Source organism: Temnothorax longispinosus, chromosome 5 (genome assembly GCF_030848805.1).
Source record: "Temnothorax longispinosus isolate EJ_2023e chromosome 5, Tlon_JGU_v1, whole genome shotgun sequence".
Classification (NCBI taxonomy): Eukaryota; Metazoa; Arthropoda; class Insecta; order Hymenoptera; family Formicidae; genus Temnothorax; species Temnothorax longispinosus.
This window is the reverse complement of record NC_092362.1, coordinates 8,461,218-8,474,099: the sequence shown is the minus strand read 5'-3', so window position 1 is coordinate 8,474,099 and position 12,882 is coordinate 8,461,218. Positions and strand designations below refer to the sequence as shown.

The 12,882-nt window shown below is 41.5% G+C and overlaps 1 long non-coding RNA gene across 1 annotated transcript; it reads right to left on the bottom strand.

Annotated features, from left to right (window-relative positions):
• Nucleotides 1–10,925: 10,925 nt before the first annotated feature.
• On the bottom strand, nucleotides 10,926–12,493 carry LOC139812993 (uncharacterized). Its single transcript, XR_011732007.1, has 4 exons — nucleotides 12,133–12,493; nucleotides 11,865–12,037; nucleotides 11,376–11,781; nucleotides 10,926–11,300 (listed from the first exon to the last, which is right to left on the bottom strand). It is a non-coding gene; the product is annotated as an uncharacterized lncRNA (long non-coding RNA).
• Between the last annotated feature and the right edge of the window lie 389 nt (nucleotides 12,494–12,882).

Sequence of the window (12,882 nt, the reverse complement as noted above, 5' to 3'; positions counted from 1 at the left end):
CAACTGTTTAAAGCGCGTCCGCTAACCCCGGTAAGTCGTCTCTGCTTTAACAAAAAGACTTCACGTTCGCAACACGTTACTGCTTTAAATGTTGTGTTTTGGTAAAGCAGCGACTTTCTCGCGAACGAAAGTCGTCTCTGCTTTAAAGAAAAACGTACGCGTAGTCGTTCCGACCTCTCAGTACTTAAACGAACTGCCATATTTTTGAAACTTTTTTTGTTTCGAACTTTTTACGAAGAAGCGACCCCCGACTAAAACCTTCTGAAGGTCACTCAGGAGGATGATCTTGACAATATATGTCAAGGTCAAAGTCCGCGGAGTTTAGGCCCTACGTGTAAACATTTACCCAAGATTTTTTTTTCGACGTTCGCTCATGCTCGTAGTGTGCTCAACACGCTATCTTTCCGTAGTGAAGATAGCGGTAGATGTGTTACGGCTGAGGGGAGACTGGGGCTAAGCCGACACTATTTTTTCAAAGGCACGTTTTAATATTTCCGTAAACGTTTTAGGCACCGTCATGGATATATATTTAAAGAGTGTTTTTTCCGGTACAAACGTGCGTCAGGAAGTTTTGCTGTACGTCGCTTTGTTTTGCCGCCAGAAAAAGAAAAGTAATGCGAAGACAACGTTTCAACGTGAAAACGGCCGGGGTAAACTCGACACTTTGCCTGATCGACACACGTTGCGTTGAACGTTCGTTTTTCGTGTCTGAAACTAAATATACCGTTGTTTATTGTGTCGTTAGAAAGTACAAAACATCGGACGTAAGTAAAATCGTTCGTGGAAAAACGGAGAACAAAACGTGTTAAACATTCACGTCGTTTCATCTAAACTCCGGTCTGAAAAACACGTTCGGTAAGTAACGTCGCGCGTATACGTACGCACACCGTTGTCCGGGACCCGCGGCTGCTGTACAAGCATCGTTAGTTCGTGGGAACTACGGAAACAGCGTGTCGATTTAGCCCTTGTCGACTTAGCCCCGAACGTCGTTTTTTACTTTTGTTCGTCCAAAAATATATAACGTTTGAAACGATGCGAAAACTCGTCGCGGCGTCGTCGAAAGCCGTGACGTTCCCCGCAAACGTACTTACTGGTAGCGTCGCAAGAGTAAAGCTCGCGGAAAGACTAAACCGTTCGAGAGATCAGAAAACATACTTTTTACTATCGAAAACGCTTCGCGCGCGTTAAAACGTACACTCGGACTCAGACGGTTACCAACGTCTGTTGCGACGCGTGGCACCGAAAGACGCTGTTACAGTAGGAAAGGTAAGTTTCTACGCAAGCGTTAACGTGGCAAAAAGCCTAGTGTCAACGTAGCTCCGTTGTCGGCTTAGTCCCGGTCTCCTCTCGAGACAAACGGTAGACAGCTTGTAACTAATATTTATGGAGGATTCACACTGCGTCCGATGTTCGACGTACGACGATCCGACATCCAATAGGAAATTTTTGTCTCTAATAATAAATTCTGTTATTGGATGTCGGATCGTCGTACGTCGAACATCGGACGTGATCGGACGCAATGTGAATCCTCCATTAGTACGTGCAGCGTACCGTTTTACGTACGTAGTTCATCGTACGCGTACGTCTGTTCGTTGTTGTTTGTTTCGTATCTGAATCTTGTGTTAAAACGTCTCGCGCACGCGTACGATCCGTTTTGATAGATGCTCAACGTTTTTTGTTACAACGAAACGTTACGTTGCGCGACCGTTCGCTTGCGTCGTTAATATTTTTGTCGCAGGCGTTCGGTTGTCTCCGGCAAACGAACATCGTGGTGTCGTTCGAGTGTCGTTTCACGTCAAGTGCCGCAAGTCTGGTAAAAAAGATGAGATCAAGACTGAAACGTCACGCTAAGTCGTGGCCCCGGCGTCGCTCCAGCACTCTCATGTTTACGTTAAAACAGGTTTGTTGCGTGAAAAAATGTATCATGTTTTTAAAAGGATTTTGAGAAACTTCGTTTACGTTTTCGCGCCGATATACGACGTACGTCGTAGACGTGTAGCTTCAAACGATACGTACGAAACTTTACGTTCGTTTACTTAACGTTTGGACGGTTCTGACTAACGCGTACGTTCTCTTACGACGATAGAGCGTTAAACGTGTTTTCGAATCTATACAGAACGTAACGTTAGAACATCACACGCTAAATGTCCAAAGACCTCGTTCGTACTAAGTCGTAACGTTTTGACGTTTAGAAAAAACGCGTGCGACCGAACATTCTTAACGTCTTCCGCGAGCGGCGAGATCTACTTTCAGACGTACGGGTACGGGAGGAATTCGCTACGGAAGATGTGTTTCACGGTGAGCAACGGCGTCGTACGGTGCTTGGCGTACAGGGTAAACGCGAGACTTTGCCTCTGCCAAACCGTGGCGGAACGCGCAGTGGGAAAGGCGGAGTACGCAGAGAAGAACCGTACCGTTTGCTGTGAGATAAGCGAGAAACGTTTCCTAACACGTACGCGACGACGTCGGTCGCACCGACTGAAGTCTTTAAGTGTTTACTGGAACGCAGGACGAAAAACGAGAAGGACCAAGTTTAACGTGCGTAAGTTCTTGGGGACGTGGCAAGGTAGGTAAAAACGTAACGCAGTTTCGAAGCAACGTACAGTTTCGTTCGTTCAAACCGACGTAAGCGTCGTGACGTGCTACACGGGCTTTTATCGTTTTTTGTATTTTTACGTTCTTGCTGTGTCTTGCGTTTTATCTGGAGTCTCGCGTACGATAACGCGTACGTTTACCTGCCATTTCGACGACACTTTCAAAAGTAGAAAAAAAAGACGAGTCAGATCGTCAGATGTACAGAACGTCGTCGACGAAACCGTCGTTTAACGATGTTGCGACACGTGTGAAAATTCGACGCGTAACTTACCGTTTCGTCGTGCACGTTTCGTTCGTTGAGCAAAACTTTCGATGTTCCTGTTCGGAAGTACGCTGTAAGTGAGTAAGCGTTAAACCGCGGAGACGTTGTTTCGCGTTACGACGTTTCTTTAAAATGACGAGACTGAAAACGTGAGAACCCGAAGTAGAAATCTACGTTGAACGATAATTAAAGTTCGGTATCTGTAGAAAGTTTCGAAACACAACGCGCGCGAGATCGTCTCAAGAACGTTGAAACGTCGGAGCGTCGGGAGTGTAAAAACGTAACGCGTTAACGCTTGATTTTTTATAGTTTTGGTAAGGAAAACGGAACCGCCAGGGTCAGTGTGCGCGTGCCGCAGTGAAGAGTTTCCTGGATCGTTGGTCGCAGCGCAACGCTACAAAGGCGAGAAACGCAGCGTTTCATGGTAGACGTACGAGCGACAATTTAGACCTTCGTTTTAAAGCGCGACTGTCGCCCACCGTGAAGGACGTTGGAAGGGAACACAGAGAGACCATCTTAGAAAGCTACGGGCGAAAAGAGACGGGGTGTTGCGTGTGGGAACGTTATCGATGACAACGTACGCGTACGCACCGTAGATATCGTATGAACGTGTGTCAACGACCGTCGTTGTGACTCGCAAGTCGTTGACAAGTTCAACGTGCGAGTAAGAACGATCGTTTAAGAAAGTCCGAAGTTTCAAGTGTGCTGTCGTTACGCGAGAGAACGAGTCTGCGAAAGTCGGTGTCGTCTTTGTTAGCCAAAATCGTTTCTCATCTTTTGACCGTCTTTTCCTGCACGCTCAACGATGGCAACGAACGTACGCCGTCAGAAACTTCGGACTTAAACGTATAATATTTCGATAAAGTCGACGTTGTCGACGTCTCGTCCAAACTTGTGTCAGCGGGGTCACGAGAGTAACGCGCGTGTCGTAGGGTCCAATCCGTTTGATATTTTTAAAACAATCGACGTAGTAAGACACGTGGTAGACTTAAGACGATCTTAACGCGACGATCTACGTCGGACGACCGGTTTCAGACTTTACGTCGTGAAGTTTTCTTCGCACGTTTTGCAGAAACCTCGTCCTCGAGAAAGAAACGTCGAGTTTCCGGTAGGAACGACACCGGTCTCGTCTGCTCAAGACACCGGCCGATTGTAACGCAAGGCGTTTCGCTTGTAACGACGCCTGTAACGAGCAACGTGTGCGTTTACTCGATGTGCAGAGTCCGAGATGTGTACGCGCCGTAACGGTGTCAGTTCGTGTTTTCTAACACGCGAGCGAACGAAAGTAAACCACCCCGGAAAACGTTCTGCTTTTTGCTCTCCAGTAACCTGCGACGCTTTAAACGCGTCCTCGTTCGAAAAAAAGCGCTTTACAACGCGTTACGTGTTTAAAACGCGTCACTCGGCTACCGAGGTTAGCGGACGCGCTTTAACAGTCGTTACGTGTTTAAAGCGCGTCAACTAACCCCGACGTGAACTCGTTCGAGGCTGTCGCACCTCTCCCGAAAGCAGGGAAGGTGTGTGAGTTGTTACGTCCCGATAGATCGCGGCCGCAGAGGGCGGTACTCGGATCGCTTATACGGGACTAGTCGCTTTTCGGGTTATCGAGCCAAGGGGCTCTATCCGGGGATACCTGCGACCGAGGTAATTCGCTATCCAGACGCCCGTCACCAAATCGTTTGCCCGATCCGCACTCTCACTGGGAGATTTAGGTTCGGTAGTTCATCACCGTACCGTTGATTTAGAGGATTCGTCAGATATCGTTCAAACGGTTCTTCTACTCTAGTGCATGCGTAACATTCGAAAGCGGGCCGGCAGTCGGCTAGAACCTTACTGCACTCGCTACACGTGGAGAACTCTATCCGCGGACCGTATTGCACGAAGTGCCTGAGGACGCCTTCGAAATCTTGCCGGAAGGGCTGGTATTTGCCAAGCTGGCAATCCTCACAAATAATGACCCCGTAGTTTTGTTTTGGAAAAACAACGACCAGACACAGATTTCCGTCATTAGCCATGCTCTGATAGGGCTAGGAAGTAAAACTACCTCCGGAGGTTGCCGATTTACCGGATGTCCGGGACACATGAACAATGGAGCGCTAAACTCTAGTTTGGGAGATGGCAATTATCGTAGATTCGCGTTCTAAATATTGGTCTCCTCCCTCGTGTTCCACCGAACGTTTTACGTCAGAGAATATTTCACAGCACGTGGTACACGCGGAGGGGCTCTGGATTTCTCCGATCACGACGTCGCACGAATCGCACTCTTCGACTTTGTATCGGTAACCGATATGCATATAATGGCGGACTAAGCAGTCGTACTGGCGGCGTTGCGGGCCCGTTAGGTCTCGGAAACACTCTTCACAGAGGTAGTGTTTGCTATTACGATTTTGATGGCAGATAGTAAAGACACACACGGCGCGCGATAACCAATTCCGCCGCGCAATTCTAGAGGCCAATGGGGTTAGTCGGCGCGCGGGGCGTCGCGTGCGCGCCTCGATCATGCCGTTCGCTTAGCGCCTAGGGGCGTCGTCACTTACCTTTAATCGAGCTCCAATGGGCGATCCGCGGTGCCCCAGTGTTCTGGTGGTGAGGCGTCGAACCACAGGTGTAGAATCTCGGCGCGGCGCTGGATCAGGCGGATCCGGCGGGGGTCGTCCTCTTTGATTGAAGCGATGAATTCCCAGGATGGAACTGGTGGTGGATTATCGGAATCTCTCCCCGGTGTGAGGGTGATCGGGGTTAGCCGATAATTCTGGGCTTTCCGGAATGCTTGGTAATCTGCTCGAGACTCGGCCTTGTCCAGTGGAACGTAGATGTATTGTATACTTTTAATGTTAATTTTGCGCACTGAGGTTACGTTTTCGAGTTTTGGTCTCGCGTCCGCCTTGCACGCGGAACTTGCGACGAAGTACTTTTCGTATTCAGGATCAGGTGCGTAATCGGAAAGGACTCCTAACAATGGATTCGGAGGGGTCCCGAACAAAAGGCGGTTGAGCCTGCGGGTGCGTACCTTGAGTCCGCTTCGTCGCGTCTTGGGCATTTGTTAACTACTGATCGAGGTTAAAAGACAAATATGCTTTGGTTGACTCTCCTTGCTCGTGGCGAGAAAGCGTGCTGCTCGTACAGCACTGCCTCTCTCCAGGCACCCACGGACGGTAGCGTGCCGCTCGTACGGCACTGCCTCGTACGCAGATGTGGCGCAAGGGGAGGACCGGTGATTCGGATGCCTTATTGCAATTACTAGAATACCCACAGGCGGAGACGTGCCGCTCGTACGGCACTGGGCTCGTGTGTGGATGTAGTGTAAGTGGGATCAGTGGAGGATGTGCGAAGAGGTGTAAGAATTTGTAGAGTAAGATATTGTATAAAAATGATTGTATATTACGATAATTCTACATAGGACATCTATGAGCTAACATATGATTACAAAAGTAACAAGATTACAATCAGGAATGTATATATATTTATATAATTGTCAAGTGGGACGAACGTATGGCGTATTTCTATATGACGCGTGTGACGTCCTAGGTGATGCGAGGTGGCTCGATCCGGCAGAACGTCTCCGTCGAAATCAATTTTTATGGGTTCTTCTTGCAGTTAAGGAGGTTAAACCCCAGGATAATTAGCTGTTGGTCGGCGATGTAGATTATGGCTTCTTGGATCCGTCGAAGGTAGGTAATTCAATAATCTTTATCTTTCTTTTGATATAAAAGAGTATGATATTTATTGTAGAACTTTTTACGATACAAGTGGCTTATGTGGGAGGATGGAACAAGTATAAGATATGTGACCTTTCCTGACTCGTTCCACACTCTCCGTCGAGAGGGTGAAAGATTCCGCTTTTATACAATTTTGGAAACGGTAGTGGGAGGTGACCGCACCTCTTTACAATGAGTCATAAGGCGTTGTCTAGCGGATGTGAGTCTACTTCTAGTGGTGTGGCTCGCTTGCCAGCAATGAGTCATAGGGTGGGGTCTTGAAATTCATTACCTTATATGGTCATGCGTTGCGCTCTGCTTCGACATGTCCATATATGGTCTATGCGAAGACTAGATTCACTCGAATGAGTCATACAGGTGACTCGTCTGAATTCTATTTTTATTCTCTAGTCTAACAGCGATTTGTATTGAGAGCGATACTTTCTTTCATTATGAAATTTCAATATGACTTTTATTATAAAGGAAAATAAGAAATCTTTAATATTTTAATTTTAAAATATGCAAATATATTGTTGAATATTATTTAAGTTTACATACAATAGAATAATTCAATAGTACAATTAAAGTCATTATTAGTATGTCTAAAGTATAAAAGATATTGCTCTCTTCGTTTAACAGTTAATATGGTATATCTGACTCTCTCTCTTTCCCTCTTTCAGATCGTACAATACTCGCATCTCGCTCGGATTCGCGTTCCTTATGCTACGCATATACAATTCTATCTTTCTCAGGTTCGTAAGTAACGCAGGTTCGTAAGTAACGGCGTTTGACGCTCGAGATTTATATTAATTTTAGTAAGTATATATATTTTGTTAATAATAATAGTATTGATAAAAGTGATTTTAGCAGTGGTAATAATGATTCTAATATCATGTTAATAATGTATCATGCAGGTAGGAGTGGTTAGCATTCTCGTTAGTGCAGGAAATCAATGAAATTAGATTGTTTATATATAATAAGATTTTTATTATTTTTATATCACGCGAATGGTTGGGAATTTGGTAGGAGTGTATAGAAAACATATTGTAGGACTTTCACTAAAGTATAATATAGCATTGGAAATTTTTATCATTAATATATGTGTTTGTTAATAACAAATTATTAATTAAATAAATTGTTACTCTTTAATTCGCATATTGATATTGTTATGTTCTCTTTATTTAAGAGGTTTTGAATTTCTAATATCATCTTGTTTATGAGCACACTTTATTTTATTGTTATAAATATTTTGTAAATAAACAATTGCAGAAATAAAAGTTATTATCATTTTTCATAGGTATACTGTTTACGTGCGCGGTCAGAATTCGTGTTTACCCGAACGAGTTTTTATGTTTATGATATATAATTGCCAATTATACGTCATAATGCAGACGGAGGTATATATTTCGTTAATTAATTAGGTGTAGCGGATTGTTAAAGATTATGTTTTCCATATGGGCTTGAAGAGGAAGGTTTAAACTTAATTTACATGCAAACGGGGTATTTTTTGCAAACGTAATTTAAGAGATATTAAGGATTGAAGTTTGAAATAGTCGAATTTCGGGTAGTTGTGACAGAAAAATATCAATTATATGGCACAATTCCCATGCTAAACCGTTATACCGGGTGTTTTTCCCTTTGGAATTTTTTGTAGCCTTAACCAGAGGAGTGACGAGGTTTTGACTTATACAAAAGTTATTATGCATAACCTGGGGCACATGTTAACGGCTATTATTAGTGTGGTTAATTATTTATTTATAATTGTTTATAAAAATAAGTTGCAAAATCGAACAATCTTGTAGTAAGTATTTTTTCATTAAGTCGATCGGTTTTTCGAAATGATTTTGATGACGTAGTTAGTAAAATGGTATTGATATAATTTTAATTGTTTATAACAATTGTTTTGAAAAATATTAATAAGATAATAGTTATTTCAATGTGGTGTTTTTCCATAAATATAAGAGAATGTATTTCTATAATTGTTTTATCTCCGTCTATTTATTTTCATTTTTATTTTAATTTATTAAGAGTCTATAGGGCTATCCTTGTCTTACTCTCTGTGAACTGGTATTAAACTATCCTCGTCTTTCATGGAGTGAATGTTCAATTTTCAATCTCGTTTATTAATTTAATTAATTTAAATAGAAAATCGGCGTTAACGTTACTGGTGTTTAGGAGTATGAGAGATTCCATTTTTATCATAATAATTATCAAAATTTTCGTTCAGAAATGAAATTCGGTCTTAGAATGTGTAAAAGACTAAAATATTAATGTAAAAGTGATTTGGTCTTTGTAAGTCTAAAGGGTAGGAAATTCAAAATGGCGGACATGAAACTTTAATAATTTATAACTCGAGAACGGTAAGAAATAAAAAGATGGGGTTTCTTTTGTTGTGTTCAGATAATTAAGGGCATTATTTTAGGTTGTTTAAAATTTCTGTATTTTATGGATTTCCATAATTTTTAATTATATCTCGGAATTAAGAAGAGATATGATGTGGGAGTTTTTGTGAGGTACTTGACATTCTCTGCTGAGTGTCTGCAGTGATTTTATTCATTAATTTGAATAATAATTTATTGATAAATTTTATTGTTATTTTGTTTATTTTGAGAGATCCAACAATGATTTATAACCAGAAGTTGTTTGACCTTTTGTGATAGTTCCAGTAATCACACTAACTAGGTCTGTTAATAATATAATTTAATTGTTTATAATCATGTTTGAAAAAATGCTAGTAAGATAATTATTATTTTAGCGTGATAATATTCTTTAGGCACAAGAGGTTATGTTCTTATGATTAATCTACTTTTAATTTATTTATTTATATTTTATTTTAATTTTCTGAGTTTATTCTTATGGAACATGTATTTATTCGTGTATTGAATTGAATTTATATTGCATAAAGGATCTCATAAAGCTGGTAATATTCATTTACGATCAATTTTAGTGATTCTGGGGAATTTTAACTAGCAATTGTCCAAAAATGTATAGTGTGATTCATGAAAATGGGGCTTAAGCCTGAAAGGGTACCTTAAGGCAGCCATGTTCTCTAGGCTTGTGTCTACTACTTTAAGAACGCGTGCTCGCATCAGCTGAGTGATTGTTATGACAGCTAAGTTAAAGTGTGATTATTTATTCTTATATTGTTTTCAGGTGCTGTGCGATATGGATGGAAATCGAAAAATTTATGCGACTGGAATATATCGGTGATTATACCGTCAGACGTGACACGCGTAATTCTATATGTAGTGAGAGAGCTGAAGGCTCTGGGTTCGGTAACGCACGTGGAGATAGGAAGATTCTCGGTGTGGAAATAGGAAGGTTCTGGATTCAGAGGGACTCGAGAAGGATTCAGTGGTTACTTAACTGGAGAGTCCGTGATCGAGGTAGGACTCCGGGGAACTGAGAGCGTCCCTTGGGATGTTCGCCCTTATATTCCTGTTTTCCTGATGGCGGGGGTGGTCGAGTAGAAGGGTTGACTGAGTGGAAGGGTTGAGTTGCGTCATCAGCTCTGTCTTCGATTTCTCTTTTTATATGGTCATGTTTTAGGTTTTTTTCCTTTCGTTTGCCTGAGTGGAAGGGTTGAGTTGCGTCATCGGCTCCGCTTTCGATTTCTCTCCTTATATGGTCATGGCCTGAGTTTTCTTCCTTTTGTTGCCTGAGTGGAAGGGTTGAGTTGCGTCATCGGCTCCGTTTTCGATTTCTCTCCTTATATGGTCATGTCCTGAGTTTTCAGGAAGGGTCTGGGAGGGTTTAGGTTTGCGTTACCTAAAGGAAGCGTTGCGGGGAAATTCCTATGGCTAAACCCTTGTGGGCATTGCGACTTATTCGTTGTGTATATACATTATTGGAATAGGCCAAGCCTATTGCGTACATCGTGACTTATTTTCTATATTTATATGCTAGTGGGTAGGTTAGGCCTATCGCGCAGGTCGTGACTTATCGCTGGTGTGGTAACTTATTCGGTGGTAATTCTACTGTCGGTAAGTCATACTAGGAAGTGTGGTAACTTATTCGGTGGTAATTCTACTGTCGGTAAGTCATACTAGGAAGTGTGGTAACTTATTCGGTGGTAATCCTACTGTCGGTAAGTCATGCTAGTAAGTATGGTAACTTATTCGGTGGTAATCCTACTGTCGGTAAGTCATGCTAGTAAGTATGGTAACTTATTCGGTGGTAATTCTACTGTCGGTAAATCATTGTTCTTATGAGTAAGGTCTGACTAAAGTCTTCCTACAATCTAAAGAAAGTTTCAAATTTTCCGGGTGTACAAGAGGGTGGACGTAACACATCATACATATAATAGCTTTTTTAGATATAAATATATATAAATATAAATATACACACATATATATATAAGCTGTGTATGTATATATAAATAAAAAATATATTTACCAAATTGACCAATGTCAACCCAAGTGAATTTGTAATTGGCATCACACAAAGCCATAAGAACTATGCTAAAATATTTTTTATAGTTATAGAATTCCGATCCTGTGCATGGTGGTGCTTGTATTTCCATATGACGACCGTCAAGCGCTCCTATGCAATTTGGAAATTGCCACTTAAGTAAGAACTCCTCACTTTTCTTCTTCCATTCCTCAGAATTCAAAATAGGCAAAACAATAGGTTGAAGAGCTAGCCATATAGCATGGCACACTTCTGGTAAAATTTTGTGTACTGTTGATCTTCCCACACGATATTTTAGATGTTTAGTTACAACGCTATCCCCTTGAGCAAGATATCTGCAAAAGAAAAACAACTATCAAGAGTGAATTAAAACAAGAGTAGTACTATCATTGATTTAATTTAACACTTACGTTAAAGTTATGACCAGTTTTATTTCAGGTGACAAAGGTTTTCGATTGCTGTACTTAGTAAGATATGGAGTTGTTAACTCCAGTAAAATTTTATACTGTTCTGGGCAAAGTCGCGTGTACATAAAAAATTCTTCGTGATCAGTTAATTTTATTTTGCAAAATAGGTTAGACACGAAACCTTGACGTTTCCTTCTATTGATTGGTCTCACCCACCAACGTCTGCTTTTGACTTTTTGTATCCGATACGTTAATATTTGAAGTACAATGCTTTGATGCCAATATAACATAAAATGTATTATAAGGTTTAATTTCTGTAAATCCATTTTTGACACGCACGCAGGCATATTTGAACGATTATGTACACTGTCTTGTTGGTGTTGTTGCAATCAATGCAGGATTGTCGAATCTAGAAAGTATACGCATCATCATTATAGTTATATACTATACGTGGATTAAAATTACATATAAATCTAACATATACAATCATACCTGATAAATATAGGTAACTTTGAGCCCATTATAAGTAATCGTAGGATAAGCAGGCTAACTGTAACAAGTGTGAGAGCAGTCAAACCTTTTGTACACTCGCCTGACCATGCAGGTTAAATTTTATTGCCACCAAAAGCTGACTTTAGTGCTAAGAAAATATCCCACGCCCTAACCTAAATAAAATTACAACCATTAGCATAATCTTATCATATAGATTAATATAGAACACGTTCCACAGAATGAATGTAGTACATTGAATGAGTTTTACCTTCTGTACAATAAAATTTTCATACATCCTGTAGATCTTTTGCTTTTGGAACATTTAGTACATGTGATTAAAGCTGTCAGGTAAAATAAGGAGGACAAAGTTTCTGCCCTACCAACTACACCTGTGACACGTGCAGCCGTATTTACCAATGACAATTATTTGTGATAATAATTAAAAAGTCTCTATTTTTGTTACATACTGCTTCTGTGTGTATAGAATGCACAGCAAAAAATAAAGATAACACAAAACTTGCTGCTTTTGGCAGAAACATCAAACAGATCCTGTAAGCACACTTTTGTGGCAGACTCCATATTCTCTTTCTCCATTGGTCCATCTTATGGTTATGTCTTACTGCCATTGTAGACAGTATGGTTTCAAGACTAAAATTTTTGTGACCTACGACTAAATATTACAGCCTTACAACCTTACTGCTACGGTCATTGTAGACGATGCTTAAGAGCAGAACTATCGTCAGGCGTACGGGATCACTTAGATACGCGAGAACAAACGGAAGGACGTAAAGCTGGTATACCAGTACGCGTACCATCATCCGTTCGGGGAAGTCCAAAAACGATGCAAGAAAGATATCAAGCGGCACGGTCTTGGGTAAGAAAGTTTGAGAAACCAGACCGCTTTTTAACAGTGACCGGCACGCCACAGTCTCCGTCACGTAAGGAAACGTTTGTGGGCGGTCAAGTAGACGCGCGTCCAGCGTTAGCAGCAAAAATCTTTAACTTGGATGTAAAAGAA